Source organism: Bos javanicus, chromosome 8 (genome assembly GCF_032452875.1).
Source record: "Bos javanicus breed banteng chromosome 8, ARS-OSU_banteng_1.0, whole genome shotgun sequence".
Taxonomy (NCBI): domain Eukaryota; kingdom Metazoa; phylum Chordata; class Mammalia; order Artiodactyla; family Bovidae; genus Bos; species Bos javanicus.
The window spans coordinates 75,362,768-75,369,930 of record NC_083875.1 but is presented as its reverse complement, the minus strand read 5'-3'; the positions used below and the strand labels follow the sequence as shown (position 1 = coordinate 75,369,930).

The 7,163-nt window shown below is 45.7% G+C and overlaps 1 pseudogene; it reads right to left on the bottom strand.

The window, feature by feature from the left end:
• Positions 1-938: 938 nt before the first annotated feature.
• Positions 939-2,740, bottom strand: LOC133253438 (hydroxyacyl-thioester dehydratase type 2, mitochondrial-like; annotated as a pseudogene).
• Positions 2,741-7,163: the final 4,423 nt, after the last annotated feature.

Below are 7,163 nucleotides of genomic sequence, written 5' to 3'. Positions count from 1 at the left end.
TGGGCTTTGTGCTTACCTGTTTGTATCTGTCATCTCCAACACTCCTGTGTGGTGTCATTATCCCTGCTTTGTAGTGAAACCAAGAGAGCTTATAGAACTGAGTCCAAAGATGTATATAAGCCCTCCCCCAGTGACAGGAAAACCATCTGAAGGGACAGTGACACTGAAGGGTCAAAAAATCACCGTCTTGCTATAAACAGTAATGAATTATAATAAATTCTGACTCAGAAATTGCTGGAGAACAGGATCTAAGAATATTTACTGGTAAAAGATAGGTGTTTAAAGAGGACCTATCTTCCATCATTGCCTTTAATAATTAAATGCTTGCTACTTATAAATTCAGTGACTTTAACAAATTCTTATTCTACACAGGTATAGACAAGTTTGTGTTATCTAACTGCAAATCTAATTAGGTTTGAAATCCTAAAAGTAGAACATTTAAGCTAAATGATAACTTTCCTAACACTTTTCAGAGTTTTTTTTTTTTTTCCCTTCTACAATGGCACCTCGTGGGAGACTGGTTAACAATGTGCAACCTTAGAATCACCACTGATTTCCTCTGTGTGTGTGTGTGTGTATATGTGTGCACGCGTGTGTGCTGTGCCACATGGCTTGTGGGTCTCAGCTTGTGGGATCGTAGTTCCCTGACTAGGGATTGGATCCATTGGATTGGCCCTGGCAGTGAAAGCCTGGAGTCCTAACCACTGCACTGCCAGGGAATTGCCTGTTTTTCTCAGTTTTGAAAACCTAGATAGGTGATGAATATACTTAATCCTGAGTGAAGCATTAGTGGACACTGGAACAACTCTTCACCTGCTCCCCTCCCCCAGTATAGGTCTGTGAGCCTGTCCTTGGGAAGAACAGCAATCCCTGTTTTCCCCAGAGGCTTTCAATACTAAAAACACTGATGGCTGAACTTGCATCTTTAAAGACATAGTTCAGGATTTGGGCGTTTCTGGAACCATAACTTTAACCCAGCCTTCCATAACAGTCTTTTTACTTTCTAGTACAGAACATGACACTGCAATAATGGCAATGAACCGCTTCAGCTTTTTCACTTCTGCAGAAGCTGAAACAACTTCCCCAACATACAAAGGGGCTGGAAAGTTAATTTTCTGGGAAAGAAATACACAGCCCGGCCCCGGCATTTTAGTACCGAGGAAAGCTGAAGTAAGTCCATTGATCAAAACTTCATGGACAATTGTCTTCCTAAATCTAGTGTGTTTTGCAAATCTTCGTCTAAGTGCAAAGGGTTGACATCCCCTGTTAATTCTGAGAAGGTGGCTACGTCCCTGTGTGTGAAGGCCCTATTGAGTTCAGCCCAGTCTCCGACTCTGAGGTGTGTGTGCTCTAAGGGCTGCCTGTTCGGTACTGATTGGCTCAGGCAGATTCTCCAGTGAAGCCAACCCCACCAAAGGCGATGGCTGGACATTACTGGGAGCATCTTCAACACTCTTAAATTCCATCGACAGGAGATTTTGGGCTGCTTCAGTCTCCAAACATTATGCTGGCACCAAAAAGTACTTTTGAGAGTGAGGAATATTTTCTCAAATTGAAGACTACTCAATTCTAGTTCCCTACTATTGCCAGATAATGCAAGGAGAGGTGGAGAAACCTGAATCACTCTGAAAGCACAGTTCTTGCCTTTATAGGATCCTAACAGGGTCAGAGAGCTCCACAATTTGACGAGACCACTGCTGCATATCCTTAGGATGGCTGACAGGGTCTTCTCTTCATAGGTCAGAACGTCCAAGGGTAACGCAGCATCAACCTCACCAAACAGGTCCTTCAGGGCTGAAATAAGCAGCTGTTTGAATTGTGCAGCATTCAGTCCAATCCCACAATCTTGAAATTCTAGGCGGACTTTCATGTAGTGGTACTCAGAGGGATGTTTGTAAACTGTTCTTTTCTATGTGGCAGCTGAGGCTGGCATCTTTTTCCAGTGCTGATCACATCTATATTGAGTCAAGAGGGTTTTGGGCACTTGAAGTCATTTTCAACTTTTTTTTGACTAACTTCTGCCACTGATTTCTCCCCTACCTGGGGCCAGGCGCATGCGCTCTGCATACGTGGTCTCAGTCCTCTCGGCCGCCCTGTGTGACTGAGACCGTGTTGTAGAGAGAGGCCTGGGATGGTTCATGGCCCAGCCTCACCTTAGTCGGTGGCATCCGCGGCCAGAGCGGGAGGTACCCAAGGCCGCTCCTTGCTGCCCGCCACCCTTCTGCCTTCTGTTTTCATTTTTTACTTTTTTATTATTTTATTTATTTGACTGGACCAGATTTCACTGTGGCAGGCAGGATCTATTTCCTTGATCAGGGATAGAACCCAGGGCCTCTGCTTTAGGAGCAGGGAGTCTTAACCACTGGACCACCAGGGATGTCCTCCACCCCTTCTCAATTTGAAACCTACTTTTGCAGGGAGGAATCTGTTCCCTCTTGCCCACCCCCATCCTCCAGGGTTTTCTCCCTTTTCTGAGGCCCTTCTGGTGGCTTCAGAGTTTGAGACTAGCCAGCTTCACGCCTTTAGGGTCAGCCTTGCTTGCCTTCTTGTGTGCTCAGCTGTGTCCGACTCTTCACGACCCCATGGATTGTAGCCCACCAGGCTTCTCTGTCCTTGGGATTCTCCAGGCAAGAATACTGGGATGTGTTGTCATTTCCTTCACCAGGGCATCTCCCCAACCCAGGGGTCGAACCTGAGTCTCCTGCATTGGCAGGCAGATTCTTTACCACTGAGCCACTTGGAAAGCCTTTTAGGTTCAGAGAGGGAGGCTTTGTTCCTCTTGAGCCTGCACCTCGCAGGATCCCGACAGCTGCCATCAGGGGGCGCCATGAGCCCCTGTTCCAGGGCTGACGGTGGATGCTGACCTTGAGAAGGACCAGAGCTGTGCTGTGGCTCCGCAGACGCTGGGCTTTGCTGCACTGCCCGCTCCCGTCACCTGACCCACACATTCCCTTGTCTATCTTCCAGTCTGAGCCCCTGCAGGTGGCCAGGTTGACTTGGCCGGTTTGGGGTTATCCGCATGCAGAGACACCTGCAAGTGAAGTGAGGGGGCATCCGTCTTGGTTTTTAAATGTCCCACATCTTTGCATTTGGGGAGGCTTTCTGATCAGTGGTGCATCCTTCTGGGACCCTCAGAGGTCACCTGGAACCCTCCTTTTCTCTGCTATGCACCTGTAGGGTGCGGGGGCCAGGCGGCCACTCGAGGGGAGAAGCTGCCCACAGTCCACTCACTCCACTTGGTGAAATTTGCATGTTACTTTTCGGCTGGTCACCCCAAATTCAACTTTGAGAGCCGCCCACAACCCAACAGCTCTGATGCTGTACTATGACTGAGCTTCACACTGGCCCAGGAGGACTTTTCCTCATCCTTCCAGCCTACTTCAAAGATGCTGCCGACGATCACTGTTTACTGTTAGAAGCACAGGTTCTGACTCTCAGCACCCACGATTTTCCAAGTCCCCCGAGGTGAGGACAGTGTTTGCCACTGGGGCACAATATGACCCGAGGCTTGGGCCTGAGGACAGCATTGGGAGAGAGGGGAAGCCAGCCAGTGGGAATCTGGACCAGCAATGGCCAGCAGGAGGTGAAGGAGGAGAGAAAAAGTGGATCTGCAGCAGTGGTGGCTCAGGAGCACAATTTATGGCCTCAGTATACACTCAATCTCAAAAGGACTCTGCAATGAAAATTTGGGGGGCGGGGAATGACCTTCAGGCTTTAAAAGGTCTCAAATCAAAGGAAGACTAAATTATAATTCATCAAAAGCCTGATCTAGGAAGGGGCCTTGGGTTCTCTGGTAGTTAGAAAGTCTGTTTCCAAAATATTCTTTGACCTCAGCATTCCAGGAGTTGAAGTTTAACTGAATCTCAAGGTTTTGGACTTAAGCCATTGCAGTGGGTATTCCTTAAAGCCTGCACTTGTCCCCTTGGGGTTCATGAAAGGGGCCATAAAACACACAGCAAACGTGGCACTCCTGCCTAGGCTGGAAATGCCATCTAAAAATTTGGAAAATAAAACTGCTCAAAAGTTTAAAACACAATTACATAATGGAATAGAAGACAAAATTCACAGATTTTAAACATTTGATTCGAGCTATTGAAAATATGGGTTTTGAGATGTACCTTGATTGAAATATTTAGGGGCACTGTATTTCCTAAATTGCTGTGTGACATTGAACAAGTTTCCTCAACTCTCTGAGACTTGGTTTTCTCATCTGTACAACAGGGAGTGACTTGGACTCCACCTTTTCCCGAGCCTCAGAGTTTAGTCCACCACGCTTTTCTTTGTATTAACGTCACCAGTCTATCTCTTTCCTTATATATCAGACAGCTCCTCCAGAGAAATAGAACCAGTGTACATGTTTATGTTAGACTGATGTCAAGGAGCTGGCTCAAGTCTGACAGTTGTAGGGCAGCCCCACGGGCTGGAAACTTAGCCAGCAGCTCTTGAAATAGAATTTATTCTTCTCTTAGAGATGTCAACTTGTGTTTTGAAGCCCTTTCTAATGTTGCATGAAGCCCATGTGCATTGTTATTGTTCAGTTGCTAAGTCGTGTCTGACTCTTTGCGACCCCATGGACTGCAGCACGCCAGGCTCCCCTGTCCCCCACTATCTCACTGGAGCTCGCTCAGATTCATGTCCATTGAGTTGGTGATGCTATCTAACCATCTCATCCTCTGCCACCCCCTTCTCCTTTTGCCTTCAATCTTTAGCATCTGGGTCTTTTCCAATGAGTCGGCTCTTTGCATCAGGTAGACAAGTATTGGAGCTTCAGCATCAGTACATTATTGAGGGTAATTCCCTTTAAATTAACTCACTGTAGATGCTCAGTGCTTCCACAAAATACCTTCAGAACAACCCCTAGGTTAGTGTTTGATGAAATGATTCAGACTGTTGTCCAGTAAGGTGACACGTGCCTACCAGCTATGCCTGGTGGTGGGGAGCAGGGCTGGTTTCATGGGTTAGCTCAGCCAGTGCTGTGCTTAGAAGGTCCCTGTACTTTTTAATTGTATATTTTAGTTTTGGGTTGTGCCGTGCAGCATGTGGGATCTTAGTTCCTTACCCAGGGATCCAACCCATGGCGCCTGCACTGGAGTATGGAGCCTTAACCACTGGACCAGCAGGAATGTCCCAGAAGGCCCTTGTGCTTGGTTGAGTGCTCTGTTGTCACCCTCTTGAAATTTGTGTTTTAATTGAAGTATAATTGTCTTCTTGAAATTCTTTATCGTCTTGCGCTGGGCCCTGTGATTCACATAGCCTGTCCTACTGAAGGTGTAGTTTTTGCCCTTGAAACCATGGCCTCGGATCTTGAACCAGTCTCTCTGGGGAAGCTGAGTCCATGGGGACTGACCAGGTCTCCATGGCTGTGCCATTTCGCTGACACTTCATCACACACTTCCTGGCTTGGCTATTTAATGTCCTATGAATGTTAGTCTTGCTTCCCTGAATTAGAATATACATTGCTTTACTTTTATTGGTGTAGAAATATATATAATATAGAATGTACCGTGTTAACCATTTTTCAGTGTGCAGTTCAGTGGCATTAAGTGCATTCACTGTATTTTATTTTTTCATATTTATTTATTTATATGGCTGTACCGGGTCTTCATTGCAGCATGTGGTATGGATTGAACCTGGGCACCCTGAGCTGAGACTGGACACCAGGGACGTCCCAAAGACATTCACTTTATTGTGAAGCCATCACCAGTCTCCAGAATTCTTCATCTGCCCCAACTGGAAACTGTACCAGTTAAACACTGTCTCCTAGCCTCCCTTTCTCCCAGCCCCCAGCACTCACTATTCTATTTTCTGTTTCTGAGTCTGAATATTCTAGGTACCTCATATAAGTGGAATCGTGCAGGATTTGTCTCTTTGTGATTGGCTTATTTCAGTTAGCAGAAAGCTTTCAAGGCTCATTAATTGTAGGATATATCAAAATTTCCTTCCTTTTTAAGTCTGAGTATTATTCTACTGTATGTGGAATATGAGTCCACATTTTATTTATCCAACCGTCCATCAGTGGACATGTGGGTTGCTTCTACTTTTTGGCAATGGTGAACGATGCTGCTATGAGTATAGGTGTGCAAATATCTGTTTGAGTCCCTGCTTTCAGTTGTTTTGGGTGTATGCCCAGAAGTGGAATTGCTGGATCGTGTTTTATGTTTTTTGAGGAACCCTGTACTATTTTCCTTGGCAGCTGCACCATATTATTACAGTTTCACCAGCAATATACACAGATTCCAATTTCTCCATGTCCTTGACAACACTTGTTATTTTCTGTTGTTGTTTTGGAAAATAGTAATCCTAATGCATGTAAAGGGACATCTCATTGTGATTTTATTTTCATTTCCCTAATGATTAGTGTATGGATGTGAGAGTTGAATTGTGAAGAAAACTGAGTGCCGAAGAATTGATGCTTTTGAACTGTGGTGTTGGAGAAGACTCCTGAGAGTCCCTTGGACTGCAAGGAGATCCAACCAGTCCATTCTAAAGGATATCAGCCCTGGGTGTTCTTTGGAAGGAATGATGCTAAAGCTGAAACTCCAGTACTTTGGCCACCTCATGCGAAGAGTTGACTCATTGGAAAAGACTCTGATGCTGGGAGGGATCGGGGGCAGGAGAAGAAGGGGATGACAGAGGATGAGATGGCTGGATGGCATCACTGACTCGATGGATGTGAGTTTGAGTGAACTCCGGGAGTTGGTGATGGACAGGGAGGTCTGGCGTGCTGCGATTCATGGGGTCGCAAAGAGTCGGACACGACTGAGCGACTGAACTGAACTGAACTGAATGATGAGTGATATGGAGCATCTTTTCATGTGCTTATTGACCATTTGTATATTTTCTTTGGAGAAATGTGTATTCAAGTCCTTTGCCCATTTTTGATTAGTTTGTTTTTGTGTTGATAAATTGTAGGGGTTCTTGGTATCTTCTGCATATTAACCTCTTATGAGACATATGATTAGAATATACATTTCTTGATCCAGGAGCCTGTCTTAAGGTTCTTTTAATTTCCCCCAAAGCACTTGGCACCTTGTAGATATTCAACAAAAGCTTTGTGAAATACTAGCCACAACATGTGGGAGGTTAGAGGCCACTTGAAACTGCAAAAGGAATATGAAGAGCATTTTCCAGGCAAGTCCAAGACTCTGGAGGGAAGCTGGGGA